Below are 21,181 nucleotides of genomic sequence, written 5' to 3' on the forward strand. Positions count from 1 at the left end.
GCTTTCTATTGCCTCCTTGCTATCAGTATTACAGATTTTAAAAGAGTATGCAATGGGAGAGAGTGGTGAGTATTTGGTTAGATGCACTGATTTCATCAGGTTTTGCATAAGGCAGTGTGGCTATCTAGCCATTTTAATCAGCAAAACTTTTCCTCACTCAAGTGAGACTTTGACATCTATCTTCATGTAATCTAGAGGACCTGGGAATTCTGTTTAATTACTGAAGTTATTCCAGGAAGCCACTGAACTGAAAGTGAATAAAGTCACAAAAAAAGAGGTATACAACTATCTAAGGCCCAGATTTACCTCACTGGTAAATCAGGGGTGGCCCCATAAATTGATGTTATGCTGCTGTGTTTATAATACTCATTTTGGGTAAATTTTATCCAAATGACAGGAAAGAATATCTTTTTTGAGTTAGGAAATTTTGTGGTAATGAAATATTGGCAAATGGAAAAGGGAGTGAAAAAGATTAAGCAACGTGAATGTCACCTGTGGGATGGCAAATATTTGTTTTAACAGGTTAAATATTAGCACCTTGAATAGAGCTATGGGTCAGTCTACTTCTGTTTCTTCTGAAAGTGGCCTACTATTGGAGTCAGCCACTTTAACTCCTAGACCCCCAATTCTCACTTAGTTAAATGGAAGCAAGAATTCTCAGCAAAGAACATTCACTATGGATGTGGAGTGAATAAATATCTGGTCAGCTTCCAGCTGGAGTTTTTTGTTACCTTTTAGTGCTGAAACTATTGGAAGAGGGCCATGTTGGCATCTCTCTGCTACCTCATTTATTTCCCAGCTACTCTCCAGAAGAAGTTACTGGGATTTGTGAGTATGTGATATGGGAGATTGAATGGGGTAGGCGAGGAAAGGTGAGGGAGGGAGGGAAGCCTGAAATGTGACCATGAGAATGCTATACAGGGCAGCTACTTTTGAGTCATGAATCCACCACCAGCCAGCATGAATTCAAGGATCTTGGTTGGGAGAAAATTTGGGCTTAGCAAAAGCTTGGGGGAGGGGAGGTTAACACTGGCCACAGGTCGAACCTAATAAACTGTATTCACCAACACACCTACCCAATGCAGACTCATGGGCTCTGCAATTCAGATCCTTAAACATTAAATCTCCCAGTAGAGATGTAGCTGGGCACGAACTCTAAGACAACTCTAAGAAAACCATGGCAATGGAAGAAGGCAATGGCAGAGAAAATACTAAATGGTGTAGGCAGCCAGAGAAGAATCTCTACAGTCCTTGAATAGCCCACTGAAAGCTGGAATGTAGCACTTCTGCCCAGAGCCCTCACAGCTCATGTGGGTCATAGTCCTGAGAATAGATGTGACTGGTCCAGAAAAAAAAAAAAAAAAAGCTAAATGTAGAAGGACATCATTGAACCTGTCTGATGAGTAATACTTGCCTAGTGCTTTGACGTTTTTAGAAGAAACATGAAATCAATGGGTAAATTGTTAGAACAGTACACAAAGCAGGTAGCTGGCTATCATGGTTCCAAGATAATCTCGAATCTATGCTCCTATGTAAAAAGAACAAGCAGGATCTTGAAAAGACTTTCATAATTTATTTAGAAAGAATCCTATGTTCTAAGGACTGTATTCTCTTTGTTAGAGGTGAGCAAACACTGACGTTTGAGGCCATGAGATCAGATGTAATTAATAGAATGTTAACTCATTATGTCTAACACCAAATCCCCCAGGGTCTGTGAGAAAGGAACTAAAAAGCCACTCAAGTGAGAGACTGTGGCTTATTAGCACAAGGAGAAAACCACTATCATTTCTGCTCTTTGTTTTACAGTTATATAGCAATGAATAGTTCATAATACATTTTTTATTGAATTGACAGCTTTGAGTACCACAAAGTTAAAAAGAATGGATATTAATATCCTCATCTGTAGGAAAAGAAACTGGGACTCAGGCTCAAATGCTCAAAATGAAAGCTTCACCTCCTCTTTTCCCTCCAAGTCTAGCCTCATCCTCTCATGTTATGATTGCTTCAAACTCTAGATAAAGTGAAATAAACAGACTGACCCCCAACAGGGTCTACGCAAGTTACATGCAGGGTGTCTCCTGATAGGGTCCCTGCTAGTTCAGGGTTTACCCTAAAAAGGAGACACACAGGTAGTCACATTACTGGGTTTTATGGCATGTAGAAGATTGGTGATTGTATGATAACCAACAAGAGTTGAGCAGTTACCAGCACAGTAAGAAGACTATGCTAAGAACTTTTCCTGTATTATCCTCACAATAACCTCTGAAATCAGTATTATTATAACTCATTTTACAGGCTACTGAGACAAGTATGAAGTAGCTTTCCTCAAGTCATTCAGTAAGGGTAAACCCACATAGATTTGTACTTGTAGGCTTAGTAATTAATACTTTGTCTTTGACTTTGGTATCTATGCCATTCCTGAGTCTAAATGAAGTTAGAAGAACAATGAATTTGGTAGAAAAGAACACAAACTCAGGGTCAGGAGATGTGAGTTCTAGTCTCACCTCTGCTACTGATGAGCTGTACATCTAAGCCTCACTTCCCTCATCTGCAAAATGAAAGTTTGGTCCTATGTAATTTCCACGGTTCCTCACAAATCTAATAATGGGATGTATTTGACTAAAGACTGTGCCATATTAGCTTCTCAAAGTTCTCATTTCCTAAACTACAGTCTGAAGGTATTCTCTGGGCTTCTGAACTCAGGTATGCTACACTAACTATCTTAGAAAATCCAAACTTGTAAGAAATGTTTTATTGAGTTCTTGAGCTCTGCAAAACTCCTAGGAATGTTGATAACTCATCTTTTCAGGCTCCTGCCTTGGGCTTGCATTGACTGTGACATCCAGTGTCCAATGACTCCTCATGTTTATTCTGAGAGGTGGGTTATAGGGTATCACCACCTTTCAGACGAGCCTTCTTCAATTGCCTTTGGCAGCTTAAAAATCACTTTCACAGCTCACAGTACCCTGAGGTGCTAGGGTTCTCATTTTATACATGAAGAAATTAAACCCTAGACAGTGCTATGCCTTGACTAAACTCTAAATACTCATGAGTAAAGACCTGGGTCCTGAACCAGGGATCGAGCCACAGCCACTGTAGAAGCAATGCCAAGTAGTTATGTTGTGAGCCACATGGGGTTATGTTGGAGCATGATAATGTGAGAAAAAAGAATGTATACATGTATGTGTAACTGGGTCACCATGCTGTACAGTAGAAAAAAAAAAAAAAGACCTGGTCCTAAACCCCATCTTCTGACTCTAAATATAGATGTATTTCCAGTGCCTCTTGTACAGAAGGTAGGGCCTACACTAGTAAAGATTCATGACTCTCCCCTTTACCATCCATGTGATCTTGGGTGAGTCATCCAAAGTTTATGCATTTTATCTGTGAAATGGGCTAATAATACCTATGATGCAATGGTAATGGCTCAGATATGACACATTCAAAATTACCTAGCAGGGTGGCTAGCACAAAGTACATACTCCAGATCACTTTTATTTCCATTTCTCCATGTTTGAAAACCTAGTGTTTTCTTTTGCTTCCAAGAAGTTTACAGTTTTGTCCTTCCAGTCTAATTACTATATGAATGAAGAACCAATATTTTAAAGATTTCCTATAAAAATCATTTTCTTGTCAGTGGAGAGCAAAGAATAGAACAAGTTATAAGATTGAAAAATTTTTAATTTAATACATCAGGATAATCTGGGGCTCCAGAGTTATAGCTTTCTTGCTATTTAAGTCTCTTTATTCTGTTAGCTTCTAAAGCTCATTTTCCATCTTTTAAACTCATCTTTAAAAAAGTGAACTCACAATGATATAATATATTAGTCAAGCATCCTCTCAGGCATTAAGTACATAAATGTAAACTCTAATGGAAACTCAAGCATTAGAAAATCTATATTCAGCATATAAAGCTTTGTCCATGGTGAAACATTTACCCATTCTCAATTTATGCTGTAATCAGCAAAAGACTAGGGCCCAAACACAGTGAACAAGTCTCCAAGCTATATTTTTCCATTTTTAATATTACTATTCATGCACATTTATTTAAAAACAGAACATTTTCTTTTAACCACCATTATTGGTTTTCAATTCCAGATGTTTGATGTCCTGCTGATTTTATCACCTGATTGTCTCAGCCGGTTTCTGGTGTTGGGAAAGAGCAGACAAACTATCATTGATTTATCTATCTACTGTGTGGGTAAGGCTCTTCTTTGCATTATCATGCTTTATCCATTTGACTCTGCAGAGGTATGCAGACCTGCATGGTGATGTCAGACTCCAGAGTCTGTGTTCTCCACTTCCTCTCATTACTTCCAGGGGTCCTTTGTGTTCTTTGTCAGGACCTCTAGTGGAGCAAAGAAAACAGGAATTAATCAAAGTGATTCCTATTTTTTTTTTTTTTTTTTTGCTCCACCAGAGGTCCTGACACTAAAGAATCCTGGGATGGACTAGGAGTCTGGGTTTGCAGATACAGGCTATTACATTTGGGGTGGATGAGCAATGAGTTCCTAATGTATGGCACAGAGAACTATATCTAATCTCCTAGAATAGAACCTGATGAAAGATAATATGGGGAAAAGAATGTATGCATAAGTGTGACTGGGTCATTTTGCTGTACCGCAGAAATTGGCACAACATTGTAAGTCAACTATATTTTAATAAAAATAATATGTGCAAAAAAAAAAAAAAAAACAAGAACCTGCAGTCATGTGAAGTGGAATAGTGAAGGAAAACAAAACAAAACAAAACACCAGGAATGATTTCCTAGAGAATGAAATAAGCAATGTCAAGATCTTTTCAACTGAGACAGAGGAATTCTGTAGTTGAGAAGAGGCAGAAAGGCAGAAGGTAACTATAGTAGACTGGGAGTAGGACCCTTGCATCTAAGTCCTGTTTCCATCACTATATCTCTTTGAGATTTGGAATAAATTCTAAACTCTTTCTAAGCCCTGGTTTCCTCTTGTATTAAAATAAAGATTTGGAATCATAAATCTCTAACTTCCTTTCCAGCTCTAGGATCTTATGGTGTAAAATGAGTCTTCTTATATTACTAGCTAATGGTAAAATACTTCAGGAATAAGAACAGATATGTTAAGTACACTAGCCTTTTAAGAGCTCAATTTTGGTTATGTATAACAATGGGTTTAACAAAAACTAGAAATGACAAAAGATAGGTAGCTGAAACCCTCATTTATCCCACACAAAGGATTGGCACTTTGCCCGAAAAAGTTTATTTTCTAGCAACATACTAGAAAAACAGAGTGGATCTGATATCACAAAAGGTGCAGCCACTTCAGGATTCTTGCTTCCATGCCGTTATCAGATTCTCATGGTTCCAGTGGGCATGATCTTGGAGTTGAACTGGGAATCATAAAGCAGTGGTAATCTCCTAGTTTAAGCTGAGATCCTTACTCTACAAGGTACCTCTGCTCCGTGACCTAGGAGTTACATGTGTGGCTGTGGCTACTAGGAGGCAGAGGAGGGAATGATCACTCAGTGGTAAAGATGTTGGAGAAGGTTAGAGGTCATTCCTTAGAGATAACTGGAAAACTGAACTGGAAGAGACAGAAGGTTGAATAGAACCCATGTAAGTAGGAAGTGTTGGCAGATATGAGGGTAGAGTGAAATAAAGAACATAATGCACTGGGGAAAATGAATAACTCAGTTTAGCACAGGTAACTCAGATACAGAGGTCTTCTGAATCAAACCCAGAATTTCTAGGCTCTAAAGAAATGTGGAGTTAGGTAGATGTCACAGCAGACAGATTAAAAATTTTTCAGTTCTATTCAGTTTTTCTTTATGTGAGTGAATTTTGTTTACTGATAATGAAGGTAATAACCGAACTAGTTTTAAATATGCTTTTTTTCAAACTGTTTCACAGAGATAACTCGAAGAGGGTAACTTTGATAGGAATGTGTATAGGAGTGTGCTTATCGTTAACTAGATCTCTGGAATTATGGTCTCCATTGGAAATAATGCTATTAAAACTTTCATGAGGCAACTGGGTCTTGGATTTTTTTCTTTTTTTTTTGATTACTCAATGAATTTTATTACATTTATAGTTGTAGAATGGTCATCACAATCCAATTTTATAGCATTTCCATCCCAAACCCCCAGTGCAGCCCCCCCCCCCCAAACTGTCTCCTTTGGAAACCATAAGTTTTTCAAAGTATGTGATTCAGTATCTGTTCTGCAAAGAAGTTCATTGTGTCCCTTTTTTAGATTCAACATGTAAGTAGTAGCATATGACGTTGGTGTCTCACTGTCTGACTGACTTCACTTAGCATGATAATCTCCAGGTCCATCCATGTTGCTGCAAATGCCATTGTGTATATGTGCCACATCTTCTTTATCCACTCTTCTGTCGATGGACATTTATGTTGTTTCCATGTCTTGGTTTTTGTATATAATGCTGTAATGAACATGGGAGTCCGTGTGTCTTTTCGAGTCATGGTTTTCTCTGGATAGATGCCCTGGAGTAGGATTGCTGGATCAAATGGTAATTCTATTTTTAGTTTTCTGAGGAATCTCTATACTGTTTTCCACAGTGGTTGCACCAATTTACATTCCCACCAACAGTATAATAGTGTTTGCCAGCATTTATTATTTGTAGACTTTTTGATGATACCCCTTCTGGTTGATGTAAGGTGGTACCTGATAGTGGTTTTATTTGCATTTCTCTGATAATTAACGATGTTGCACATCTTTTCATGTGTTTTTTGGCCATCTGTATGTCTTCCTTGGAGAATTGTCGGTTAGATCTTCTGACCACATTTTGATGGGATGTTTGGTTTTTTTGGTATTGAGCTGCAGAAGGCGTTTATAAATTTTGGAAGTTAATACCTCATCAGTCACTTCATTTGCAAATAGTTTCTCCCATTCTATGGGTCGTCTTTTCATTTTGTTTAGACTTTGCAGTGCAGAAAACTGGACAGCCACACGTAAAAGAATGAAATTAGAACACTTCCTAACACCATACACAAAAATAAACTCAAAATGGATTAAAGACCTAAATATAAGACCAGATACCATAAAACTCTTAGAGGAAAACATAGGCCAAACACTCTATGACATACGCCACAGCAATATCTTCTCAGATCCATATCCTAGAGTAATGACAATAAAAACAAAAATAAACAAATGGGACTTAATTAAACTTAAAAGTTTCTGCACAGCAATGTTTTTTTTTTTTTTTTTTTTTTTAAGCATCAGCTGCATCCATCAATTCATTGCAAGGAAGCCATGTTCTCTTCTTCAAGCTTCTCTTTAAGCTTAAAGTACAAACTGTCCAATTGAAAGAATTGCGTGGGACCATTTTCAAGTCTAGAAGCACTTTACAATGCTCCTGAATGTGTGGCATCTCACTGGGATCATGTCATTCATCAGCTGAGGATACTGACAAAAAATATAGCTCTAATAGCGTCTCTATGGATAGGTCCAGGTACAAAATCAACATTTCCCTCTGTCTGTTCATACACACCATATTGCATGTAAAATATTGTTTTCCAAGCTACTCCAGTGTCACAAGAATGATCTCCCTAGGGAAACAGCTGTAAATACCTGAATAAGTATTATGTAGACATTGCAGGCTTTAGTCTGGAGATAGTGTTAATGTTAACATTCTTATTTTTGTCATAGATGACTTTTTCTAACTCTAGACCAGTTAACATCCATGCATAATGTATGTCTTTCAAAGGGAACTTTGGATTTTTTTTTTTTTTGCCTTAGTGTATTTTAAAAAATCAAGATTTGTTGTCAGTAACTTAGGGAAACTTTTCTCACAGCTGTTTCCATCATATAAGATGCAAAAGTAGTATTTTAGACCTTGAGAATTGGTCATTAGAGCTAACACTCTTTAGTTATCCAAAGAATCATGAAGTACTTCCCTCCTTCCCCCCTTCCTTCAACCCAACAAAATTTAGCATGGCATATATGTAGATTTTAGCGAGTAAGGCTTGGGGAATTTGAGATGAGTGATCCAAATTTCTGCCTGTAAGGAATTCAGAGTCTAAGAGAATTAGACCTAAATAAGGAATCATGTATGCTACATGTCAGCTGAGTTACCCAGGCCACTAAGATTCAATGAGTTTGCTTCCAGTCCTAATCTATAAGCAATGATAGCCTTCAGTCCCTCCAATCCTTCCAAAAGAATTGTTTGGAGAGGAAGGAAAAGGGAGTAGGGGGGTGGTTAGGATGTTACTTACATCCCCTCTCATCACTTCCAGCTGCATCTTGCTGTTCTATATATTATGTTTCTGCATCATTTTACCCAAGCTCTGGGACATGACCCCTGAAAATTTCATGCACACAGACATGTAATGGATTTTACTGAAAGTTTGAGATGGTGGAGTGGTTTTATACTGTCCATCATGTGTCCTCCTCTCTCTGTATATACTCTATTTTTCCATCTTTCAGGCCCCCACCCAATTTACACAGAAGAAAGAAGCTTCATGGAATTATAGAAAGTAATGGATAAAGCGTGAAAGGTGAATAAACACTGATCAGACTCTGGGGCACATCACTGGCAGTGAGGGGGCCTTTTCTTCCTTTAATTGGGTGAAACCTGTCATCTTCTCCATCTTTGCTCTACGCTCTTCTATCCATGGACTCTACAATGTGTCTGGTTAGTAACTGCCTCACACGTCAGTGGTACCAAAACCTGTAGAGACTTAAACTTTCACTTTCTCTGCTTTTCTCCCCTTTAGGTAAAGGAAAGGGAGCACTAAAGATTCACCAATATCTAATAATGTCACTTCTTTTAGAAAGAAATCACAGATGTTTTAAATATTATATTTTTCCTTTTTAAAACTGTGACAGTCTAATCTAATCCAACCCTATATCAAGGTATTAATATTCTCTCATACTGTTCTAAACTGTGACTCTAAAACAATCATGTTCCATACCAGGCACAGGCTTCTATGACTACTATAAGTTTACCCTTAAGTGAAAAATAACTACTATTGAATACAGAATTCTATCACTGTTAAAACAGTTATTTTATTGAATCATAGTCAATATATACTCATTCGCCTTGTAACAATAGTGGAGGTAACTTCAAGTTGAAAAAAGAAAGTCCTATTCTCCAGGAATTAACATTCTAAAAGAAATTGTTTTCTGAAGTAAATCTTTTTATAAATCAAAATGACAGAATTGTAAAGTCAAAGAAATTAAAAACTTCAGAAATGAATAGTGGGTATATTATCACTTCTCAATTATTCATACTGTAAGGACCACTTAAGAATGAAATGGTGGAGTTCCCGTCGTGGCGCAGTGGTTAACGAATCCGACTAGGAACCATGAGGTTGTGGGTTCCGTCCCTGCCCTTGCTCAGTGGGTTAACGATCCGGCATTGCCGTGAGCTGTGGTGTAGGTTGCAGATGCGGCTCGGATCCCGCGTTGCTGTGGCTCTGGTGTAGGCCGGTGGCTACAGCTCCGATTGGACCCCTAGCCTGGGAACCTCCATATGCCGCGGAAGCGGTCCTAGAAAAGGCAAAAAGAAAAAAAGACAAAAAAAAAAAAAAAAAAAAAAAGAATGAAATGGTAATGGAAACACAAATCACTTCTAATCTTTTAGTCTTCAATTCAAACTTTGTATAGAAATGATGAAGTGCTAGGTACTTCATTGATAGTTGTCTTTTCACATAATCCTGTTTACTCCACAAGTGGAAACACTTTTCATGTGTAAAATGACTAAATTGAACAAAAATATAGATCTTAGATAGGAACCCACTGTAATGTGTATTTGTGGTTTGAAATTATGTTAGTTTCTGAAGATGGCTATCATCTGTTCCTTCCTTCCCTGCACCAATCTGCCATTTCCACATCAAAAGATAAAGTCAAATTTGCCCTCCCTTGAATTTGAGCTGGCCTTAATTTCTTGATAGATCGATAGAATGAGTTAGAAAGAAAATAACAGCATTTCTGGAGTTCCCGTCGTGGTGCAGTTGTTGACGAATCCGACTAGGAACCATGAGGTTGCGGGTTCGGTCTCTGCCCTTGCTCAGTGGGTTAACGATCCGGCGTTGCCGTGAGCTGTGGTGTAGGTTGCAGATGCGGCTCGGATCCCGCGTTGCTGTGGCTCTGGTGTAGGCCGGTGGCTACAGCTCCGATTCTACGCCTAGCCTGGGAACCTCCATATGCCGTGGGAGCGGCCCAAGAAATAGCAAAAAAAAAAAAAAAAAAAAGACAAAAAATAAATAAATAAATAAAAAGAAAATAACAGCATTTCCAAATTAATAAAAAATCTTACAGCTTTCACCATGGGCTTCATGGAATATGACTCTTGGGATGTTCTTAGAGCTCATCTGCCATATTATGCTAAGTCCAAGCCTACACTGAAAGACCACATACAGAAGATCCAGGAGACAGTTCTAGCTGAACTCCCTACTAATAGCTGGCCATGTGATTCAGCTGTCTTGTCTGTTGTTTGAGCCTTCATATGACTCTAGTCCCAGCTACTTTGTGATAGCAATTGCATGGGAGGCCATGGACAAGAATTACCCAATTGAGATTACCAACCTACAGAACTATGAGACATACTAATAAATTGTTTTTTTAAGCCAATAAAATTTAGGACTCTTTGTAACAGTGCAATAAATATCAAGAACAGAAATGACAGTATTTTGAATAATTCATTTATTCTTTCTTTCCCCCAATTTTTGCATGGTCTTTTTGAACCAAATAACAGTGCTAGATACTAGGGATTCAATGATGAATGAGATATAATGTGTAAGACCCAAGATGTATGCTTAAGGAATTTAACACCTTTTTGGGGAGAAAGATAAATGAACAGAAAATCTTACATATATTATGTGGGCTATCATAAAAATATGTGTGAATCCTGTGGTATCACATAGCCTTGAGAAAATTAATCATTTTTTTAAGGTGATTAACAAAGTGAGACTTGAAAAATGAACAGGAGATAGGGCATTTAGGTAGAAGGAAACACCAGAGCACTGTCATGGAGAGAATATGGCACATGGAACCCTCCTGGACTTGTGAATAGTTTAGCAAGACTGGGCCACAGAGTGGGGACTAAATGACTAGGAATATGTTTGGAAATGTTGGCAGAGAGCTCAGAAAGGTCCTTATATGGTGAAAGAAGCTTGGATTTTATTCTTCAATGTTAATTTCTAGCCATGATGACATTTTTATTTTATCTTGTTGTCTTTTAAATATTAAAAAGTAATCAAACTCATCTAGTGGCTGTATTGAAGGATTCTGAGAACAGGCAGAGTCACCTTATCCAATTTATAATTCAGCATGTTGGTATGAGAAATAGATTGTTGATGTTGTGGAAAAGGCAAGATTACATGCAGAAAGACTATTTAATAGTCTATTCCAGTAATTTAGGCATGACAGTGGGAGTGAGATTGGAGAGGAGATGGATATGGGATACGCTAAGTAGGTAGAATTTGGATGTTGAGTTTAATAAGACAAAGGAGAGGGAGGAATACCAAATGAGTTCCAGATTTCTAGCTTGGGCAAATGAGTAGACGGTAGATGATGATGTCATTCACTGAGGTCTGGTGAAGGGATAATGACGAATAGATTTTTTTTTCTTTTTCCAGGTACACTGAAGAATATGGAAGTTCCCAGGCTAGGGGATGAACCAGAGGTACAGCTGCAGGCCTACACCATAGCCATAGCAATGCTGAATCAGGGCTGCATCTGCAACCTACTCCATAGCTTGCAGAAATACCAGATCTTTAATCCACTGAGCGAGGCCATTTATCAAACCTGCATCTTCATGGAGACTATCCTGGGTTCTTAACCCACTGAGCCACAATGGGAACTCCATGATGAATAGTTTTTAAGGAACAGTATTTAAAACATACACTGGGCATTGATGTAGAGATGGAAAATAGAAAACTGGATGCATCAGTCTATAGAGTTGAAAGTCTATATTTGGAAGGTCATCAGTATATAGAAAGTTTCTGACAGCATGGATGTAAATGAGCACTGAAGAGAAATGTACACTGTGTTAATAGAGAGAGTTTCACCATGGGGCTTTGGGGAATGGCAATTTTATCTGAGCAATAGTTAGAAGAAGCCTATAATGAGGATTGAGAAATAGCCAGAGAAGTATGAGGCAATGATGTAAAAAGCCAAGAAGAGAGTTACAAAAGGAAAGAGGATGATGTCATAAAATGCTGCAAAGAGGAAACATAGGGTAAGGAGAATATTGATGATCTGGGATAGATCAATTTCATTAAATTTACAAGGGTGAAAAAGATCTGGTAGGATCAGAAGAAAATAAGGGGCCCCATATTTGTAAATGTTTGAAGGGTGGGGCAGGGAGCAGTCAGGGAGCCTCTGTGAAGTAGAGTAGAGAGTGGCCATCTGGAATGATGGAGAAGGTGATGGATAAGTGGCTTCTAAAAGAATGGGAAGGATCTGAAAAAGCTGTTGGAGGGTAATAAGTCATTTTAGGCCTCAGGAAAGGACAGCTATGTGGTTCTCAGGATGGAGCCAAGATTTAAAAGAATGAATTTGTATTAGCACTAATCTACACAGTTTTATGACTTTTTCTCCCTGGTACTTAGTAACTCAGGTATGTCAACAAGAGGATGAGTGATTGGGTTGATACAGGGTTATGCTTTTCTGGGAAGGTTCAATGGATTTATAAATTAGCATGGAAGTTGAGAATATTGACCAAAGCATGGTGGGAGTTTTGGCTCGCATAATTTAAGCGAGGCTTGGAGGGCTCACTGAAGTGGAAGAATATGTATTAAAGATGAGACAGCTGAAAGGAATTGTGGTCAGAAAGAAATGCTGTACAGATTAGGGATGAGCTGAGTTTTCCTCATGGACATGAAATAGGCAGAGGATGAAGCAGGACTTCTGGAAAATATATTGTAAAATATGAATACCTGCAATGATATTCTTGTACCAGGAGGTAAGACGACTCCATAAATGACAAGGGTGGACAATGACATAGCTGCACTGCATAAGCCTCAAAGGAAGAGATACAGAAATGATATAAAGAAGGAATTAATAGGAGTTCCTGCTGTGGCAGAGAGAGTTAAGGATCTGGTGTTGTCACTACAGTGGCTTGGGTCACTGCTATGGCAAGGGTTTGATCCCTGGCCCTGGGAACTTCCACATGCTGCATACGTGGCAAAAAAAAAAAAAAAAAGAGAGAGAGAGAGATGGGATTAACTCTCAGTCATGAAGGCGTGAAGGAGGTAATAGCTGAGCTGGGCTTTTCAGGATCAGTAGTGTTCTCCAGGCAGATGAGGAAGGCAAGGGAGGACATTCCAGATAAAATCAATAACACCTACCAAGGTTTAAATTCTTTTCCAGCACAAAATCTCCCAGGAGTTTTAGCCCATAAATACACACCCTACATCCTATTTTCCTCTTTTTTCCCTAGACTAGACCATTATGGAAATGAAATCTTCTCATGGATTAAAATAAGCTTGTATCCTGGATACCTGAGAAAGTTTTACTTAAAATGTGCCTGTTTGCCATTTGCACAGTCTGGTTTAACCCTGTTATCACTATTTTTTCAAGGAAAAATGGTAAGACTTAAGGATAATTCTATAGAGCTCTTATATATCTTTGAAGTAATGCTGCTTTATGACTTCACAGAAATTGATATCTGAGAATCCATTATCTCTCCATGATCCATATTACCTTTCTATTTTTCTTTGGGAGCTTGGATAATTTTAGAAAGATCATGGCTTTAAAGGGCAGGCAGAGCTAGTATTGAATCTTTCTAACAACATATGCAAGCTGTGTGACATTTAGCAATTTACTTAACCCTTCTGAGTTGCCATTTCCTCCTCTATGAAATATGGATAGCATGCCTATCTCTAAGATTTACGAGGATGAAATGAAATCATGTCAATAAAAGATATAACACAGAATAGATGCTCCATAAGTTTCATCATTCTGCACCTCTCTCAGTCGCCCTTGGTTCTTCCGACTCTGTTTTCCTGTGCCAGTTTCTCCAGCACTTGGATGCTGACTGTTATTTCTCTTAATCCGTTGACTCTTCTATACTTGTCTGTCTCCTACCTGCCACAGCCTCACACAAATGCATCACAGTTTCCTGAAAGCACTTTGCTCTCCTAGAATCTTGACTTAGAGCACTCAACTCAGATCCAAGAGAAAAAGGAATGGGGAAGGGAAAATCTTTTACTCTAAATTGTTTTAAGAATGGGATCTTGGAGTTCCTCTGCGTCTCGGCACGTTAAGGAACCTGGAATTTTCACTGCTGTGGCATGGGTTCTACCCCTGGCCCAGGAACTTTCACATGTCATAGGCCCACCCCCCACCAAAAAAAAAAAAATCCCCAAAAAACCCAAAACTGGAATCTTGGAGACAAAGGCAGAAAGTGATCATGGAACAGAACAGGAAACAAAGAGAACAATAAATCTCAGAGCGGTAAAGGATCCTGCCATGCTTGGCTGAAGTTAATTGATTATTTTTTGTGTGTACTCTAACAACCTTTCTGAAACTAAAGTTCTTTGACTAGAAGGAGCAAAATCTTTTAAATCTGTCTCAAGATTTGTCACACATTCTTAATATTTTTTCATACAAATGTAGTCCATATTTTAAATTTCTTCCACTTGCTAGCCTTGTTTTATATTTTATCTCCTACAGATGTTTGAAGCCAAAAAAAATCTAGGGCTCTCCAATCAGTTCCCTATTTATATCTTCTGAATAGAGTAGCACATTGTCTTCAGGTGAATGGTGCTCTCTGAGGTACATGGTTGCCCTGAGAATCGAGAAGACTGGGCTGGGTCTTGAGAGCAGGACACTGAAATCTTCAGAGCTGCCAAATTTCAGTGGCTCCTTCCGCTTTTCCTGTTAATGATTATATCACAAGGTATGTGCAGATTTCTGCGCAGCTGCAGCAACTGCAAAAAAATAAGTTCATAATATCGGGAGTTCCCATAGTGGCTCAGAGGTTAATGAATCTGACTAGGAACCATGAGGATGTGGGTTCAATCCCTGAACCTTGCTCAGTGGGTTAAGGATCCGGCGTTGCTGTGAGCTGTGGTGTAGGTTGCAGACTCGGCTTGGATCCTGCGTTGCTGTGGCTCTGGTGTAAGCTGGTGGCTACAGCTCCGACTCAACCCCTAGCCTGGGAATCTCCATATGCTGCAGGAGCAGCCCAAGAAATGGCAAAAAGACAAAAAAAAAAATTAAAAAAAAAAAAAAGTTCGTAATATAGATGGCAAGACTCTCAAAACAAGTAACTCATAAAAGAAGAAAGATAAATAGTAAATGATCCTGTGAGAGGGTATTTTGCCTCTCTTGTAATGAAAGCAATGCCACCCAAAATGGCAAGGATGATAGGGTGAGCCATTTAAACTGATAGCATAGTTGGTGTAAATGTGGGGGAAGCCTGCAAGAGAACAGACCCCTCAATAATGGCAATGCTGGTTATTAGTAGACACCATGATCATGGTTGACTTTTCTCTTTGTTTTCATACATGTTTGAATGTCTTCTTATCTGCCTACCCTTCTAATAGACACTCACATAAGAAGCATATATCGAATTAGGGAAATAAATAGAGGGAACACACTAATGCAATGTATGTTTAAAACTTTTAAAATAAAAAAAATGTTAAATAAGCACCAAAGTAGAGAGAACAATTTGAATATCCCTCTTAAGAACCCATCTCAAGATTCAGTAGATAATACTTTTGCCTGTCTTCCTCTCTTCCCTCCTTCCATTCCTCCTTTCCTTTTCTTCTTTCTATCCCTTTTCTTTCTTTTTCACTTCTTTATTCTTTCCTTTCTCTTTCTCCTTGTAGTGTTTCATTTTAAGGCAAATCCCTATCATATCATCTTAACTGTAAATATTTCCATGTACATATATTTCTTTCAAAAAGGGTATTTTCTTACATCATCATGATTCTGTTACTATGCCCAACAAAATTAACAAAAATTTATTAATAATATCTAATCCCAAATGTACTTTAGCATTTCCCCAATTATCTCAAAAAAGAGTTTTACAATGTATTTATTTGAATCAGGACCTAAATGAAGTCCAGTCATTGCATTTGGTTATAATACCTTGAGAGACATAAGATGGCAAAGTAGAGGGACTCAAGCTCATTTTCTCATGAAAACATCAAAATTACAATCAACTGCTGAACGACCATCAACAAAATAGACTGGAAACTACAAAAAAGGTATCTTAAACCTAAAGACAAAGAAGAAGTCACACTGAGAGTTGAGGAGGGGCACTTTCATGATATAAGGAATTCCATACCCTCGAAATGGGTGACTCACAGACTGGAAAGTAACTATATTACAGAGGCTCACCCACAGGAGTGAGAGTTCTGAATGCCACGTCCGGTTCCCCAGACTGGGGGCCTGGAATTGGGAGGAGGAGCCTCTGGAACATTTAGCCTTGACAGCCAGTGGTGCTTGTGGCAGGAGCTCCACAGGACTGGGGGAAGTAAATTCCACTCTTTATTTTAATACCTTGTAAGTCTCTTTTAATTTGTAACAGACCTCACTCCTCTCTCCTTTTTTTTTTTTTTCCTTGGTCTTTGACTTGTTGAATAAACTAGGTTAGTTGTCCCACAAATGGTAACAAATTCTGAATTTGTCTATTTGTTCTACTGCCCTGTAAACTACAGGTTAGATCTAAATCTTGATTATATTCAGGTTTAACATTTTTTGGCAAGGATATTGCCTAAGTGGTACTATGTGTTTCTTATTGCATTACATCATGCAGTACATAATGTCTGGTTGTCTCATTTTGAGACATGCTAAAATTGATCAGTGGGTTCACATCTTTTCACTGTGAAGTTCCCTATCATCCTCTTCTAATGGCTTTAGCATCTGTTGACATTTATTGCCTGAATCTATTACTTCATTAGCGGTTGTAATGATGTTTTGATTTTATTAATTCTTATACATTTAACAACCAATTCTTTTCTAGATTAAAAATCCTAGGGCTTTTTTATTATTATTCTGAAATGTAGTCATACAGAACAGGTAAGATAGATGCATATTCCCTAATTTTGTCCACTCCAAAATTCCAGGATCAAGGACAAACCAATGGCAAAAAAAATACCCATAATGTCCAGGTTGTGGTCTGAAAGGAACCAGCGCTTTGAGGAGAAACAGCTTATTCCAAATCGGAGGCTAGAAATAAGCAAGATGATGATAAGCCTTGTGGTATCGGTAAGAAAAGAATCAGCCAAAAAGGGGGAGCTGTGTCATAAAAATCTAGTTTGACATGATAGTTTGAGGAACTAGTTTGAGGGAGCTTTCACTGGTGTAAGATGGGGCAGTTTGAGAAGCAAAAGCAAAAGCAACTGCAATTGATTGACTTATGGTACCTATATAAGTCTATGATTTCATAATGATTAAAACAAATTTTAAAATGTGTAATGAACCACAAACCACCAGATAAACAAAAACTAATACACTGGTATCCACTGCAAAAAAAAAAATAGGACACTGACCACTTAAGTCTGAAAATTAGTAAATTAAAAAGAATGATTATGTTCTTAAAAGATCACCATGACTGCTGTGTGAAGAGAAGTTTGTTGGAAGACAAGGGTGGAAATAGGAGACTTGCACTGAAATCCAAAGACTGCAAATTGCCAGGGATATGTAGATGAAAGAGCGAGTCTCTGACCTCCTGGAGCTCCCATTTCTGGTGGGGTGGATTGCCTTTCTAACCAGGCAATTGTAATCAAGTGGGATATGTATAATAATAGGGGAAAGCAGAGGTGCCACTGGAACATATAGGAAGGAAGTATATCAAGACAAGCTGGGAGCTCTAATTCAGAGGAGATGGTGCCCAAGCTGAGTCTCACAGGTTGAGTCAGGAATAAAAAGTTGGCCTGCCTCAAAGCAACTCCAGAGCCAGTTGGAGCCTGATTGAACTGAGCCATCAGTGGTCAGTACTAATTCAGGACCTGCACAGGATTAATCTGGCAAGAGAAAAAGGGAACACGGAGTCCAGCAGGGGAGGTACTGGGGAAGATGGGCTGAAGTTTGACCAGTCTGGTCACAGATCCCTTTTGCATTTTCTTTTCTTTTTTTGTTGTTGTTGTCTTTTTGTCTGTCCTAGGGCCGCTTCCCAAGGCATATGGAGGTTCCCAGGCTAGGGGTCTAATCGGAGCTGTAGCCACAGCTTACACCACAGTCACAGGAACACGGGATCCAAGCCCACGTCTGCGACCTTCAGCACAGCTCACAGCAACACCGGATCCTTAACCCACTGAGCAAGACTAGGGATCGAACCTGCAACGTCATGGTTCCTAGTCGGATTTGTTAACCACTGAGCCACGACGGCAACTCTGCCTTTTGCATTTTCTTAAATTTGTCTGTTATACTATCATTGGTTGTAACTGGGAAAGAGGTACCAGGCAGGAGAAATGAGAGGAGAACTAAGGGGAAAGATAGGGATGGGGTGGGGAGTAGGAATGAAGAAAGAAATCAAAACTGTGCCATATGGAATATGGATTATGCTGTGTTGCTGAGCTACATCACAGGAAAAGATGTGCAATAACTATGTTAGGATATATTGTGCTGTGTTAATTGAGATAACTAGTCAGACAGAGGCAAGAAATGGAGACAGACTCAGGCTCTGGAATATCAAGAAGATGATATCAGGGTAGACCCTGCCATTACCCGGGTGGTCTGTAAGTGTCTCAAATCCTTGGGAATGGATGGAACTGACCCTACCCACAGGAGGGTGGATAATATGGATTGGTTCTCTATGAACAGAAGTATAAAGAAGAATTACAAACCAGTGCCATGCTGAAGTGGAAGGTTTAAGCAAATATTTCAAATAATAATTAATGATAACAATCAGTTCTGGCAGGAGTGCAGTAAAACTGGTTCTTTTATATACCACTAGAGAGAATTAAATCAGTACAATCTTCCTGGAAAACAATTTATCAGTACATTTAAAATCCTTAAAATATTCACATACTTTGACCTAAAAAATGTACTTTTAAAGAATCTATTATCAGGGAAAAAAATTCCAAAAGATGTACAAGAATATGTACATAAAGTATATCAGAATATTAATATAGACAAAAATTGAACACAATCTCAATTTCCACCAATAAGAGAATGATTAAGGGTGGTATATTTATAAGTGGGATATCATGCAGTAATTAAATGTTTCCAAAGTGTTTAGTAACATGGGGGTGTTTATTATTTGAGATTAAGTTAGTAGAAAATAAACTTTAGGTATTTTTTAGTTTTTAAAGCCATATAAAAAATATCCAAAAGGAGGGAAATAAAACAAAATTATTTGTAATCTGAGTGTGTTACTTTGAGATTTATTGAGGTATAATTTACATACAATAACATTGCACTGTTTAAAATGTACGGTTTGATGAGAATTGACAAATGTTTATCCCCATGTAACCACTGCCACAATCAAGATATAAAATATTTTGATCACCCTGAAACATTTCCTTGTACCCCTTTGCATTCTTTTCTTCTAATTCCCCACCCCACAACAACTATCTGATGCTGCTTGTTGGTTTCGCCTTTTCTACTATTTCATATAAACAGAATGCCATACTGTATATCTTCTGTGTCTAACATAATACTTCTGCAATTCTGCGATGTTGTTGGGTATATCAGTACTTTGCTCCTTTGTATTGCTGAGTGGTCACCCATTGTACAGACAAACTTAAATTTTTTTTTTTATTTACTAGTTTTTGGATATTTGAGTTATTTCAAGTTTCTTACCATCATGAATAAAGCTGCTATGGACATTTGAATATAAGTCTTTGGACATGTTTTTCATTTCTCTTGGGTAAATATGTAGGAATGAAATTAGCAGGTTATTTGGTAAGTGTTAACTTTGTAAGGAGCTGCCAAAAGCTTTTTCAAAGTGACTGCTCCTTTTTTAATGCATGAGAGTTTCAGTTGTTCCATAGCCTCACCAACACTTGGAATTGTTAATTGTTTTAATTTTAGCCATTCTAGTGGGTTCAAAGTGGTAGCTCAATGTGGTTTTAATACATGCTTTCCTAATGTCTAATGACATTGACCATCTTTTCATGTATTTTTATGTAATCTGTATATCTTTTTTGGTGAAGTCTATTCAAATCTCATCCTCCCATTTAGTGGGTTATTTTTCTTTTTGTTAGTGTTCTTTATATATTCTGGATATATAAAATGTTATTTATTGGATATATGCTTTTCAAATATTTTTCCCAGTCTGTAATATCGTTATTTTCTGAATAACATTTTTTGAGGAGAAAGACTTAAATTTTTATGAAGTCCAACTTAATTTTTTCTCTTTTAGTTCATACTTTCTGTGTCCTATTGTAGAAATATTTGCCTGTCTAAATTACCAAGATTTTCTTCTTCATATTCTCCTAGAAATTTTATAGTTTTACCTCTTATGTTTACATACATACCTATAACCTATTTCAAGTTAGTTTTTGTACATGGAGTGACAGAAAGGTTTTTTAGATGCCTTTTTATAATTTGAGGAAGTTCCCTTCTATTCTTTATTTTCTGAGTGTTTTTATCATGTATGAGGGTTGAATTTTATCAAATGCTTTTTCTGCAACTGTTGAGATGATTATTTGACTTTTCTTTTTTAATCTATTAACATGATAAACTACACTGATTACTTTTGACTATCAAAGTGACCACCAAACTCCATTTTTCATGACATATTTTTTTATATGTTTAGAAATTTGACTTGCTAAAATGTTGCTAAGAATTTTGCCATCTATGTTACGAAATATATTGATCTGCAGTTTTTTTCCTCATAGTTTTTTTTTTTTTTTTTCTACTTTTGCTCTTTGGGCAGTATTACCCTCTTAAAATGAATTAAGATGTGTTCCTTTTTTATTTTCTGTAACAGTTTGTCTAAAATTAACATTATTTCTTTGATAACTGTTTCATAGAATTAATCCATGAAATTATCTGGGCCTAGAGTTTTCTCTGGAGAAGGCTTTTTAATTATAAATTCAAATTCCTTCATAGGTGAAAAGCTATTCATGTTCTCTTTTTTCATTCTTGAGTGAGTTGGAGTGGTTTGATTTAAAAAAATTTTTTTTTCTATTTCAAGTTATTGTGTTTATTGGCATACAGCCACTTCTATTTCCTTATTATTCTTTTAATGTCTATAGGACCTACAATGATAATTCCTCTCTTGCTACTGTCAAGTTTTATCTCTTTTTTCCCCCTCATCAGTTTGACTAGAGGTTTACCTATT

At 37.7% G+C, this 21,181-nt stretch overlaps 1 long non-coding RNA gene across 12 annotated transcripts in view; it reads left to right on the forward strand.

Annotated features, from left to right (window-relative positions):
• The window catches only part of LOC110260299 (uncharacterized), a 50,906-nt gene that overhangs the window by 5,391 nt on the left and 24,334 nt on the right, over positions 1 to 21,181 (forward strand). For 6 of the 12 annotated variants that reach the window (XR_002343343.2, XR_014843899.1, XR_014843902.1 and 3 more), the window contains one exon: positions 4,099 to 4,201. The exons of 1 other annotated variant lie outside the window; for it this stretch is intronic. This is a non-coding gene — a long non-coding RNA (uncharacterized LOC110260299). Of the gene's footprint in view, positions 1 to 557; positions 833 to 4,098; positions 4,202 to 8,418; positions 8,550 to 13,378; positions 13,527 to 15,995; positions 16,155 to 17,015; positions 17,158 to 21,181 lie in introns of those variants that run through there. 5 more of the 12 variants (XR_014843898.1, XR_014843901.1, XR_014843903.1 and 2 more) reach the window with 5 other exon arrangements.

Source organism: Sus scrofa, chromosome 4 (assembly GCF_054392235.1).
Source record: "Sus scrofa isolate SSC_HxYL_T2T_F1_AM1 chromosome 4, Sscrofa_HxYL_maternal_Yorkshire_Landrace_v2.0, whole genome shotgun sequence".
Lineage (NCBI taxonomy): Eukaryota > Metazoa > Chordata > Mammalia > Artiodactyla > Suidae > Sus > Sus scrofa.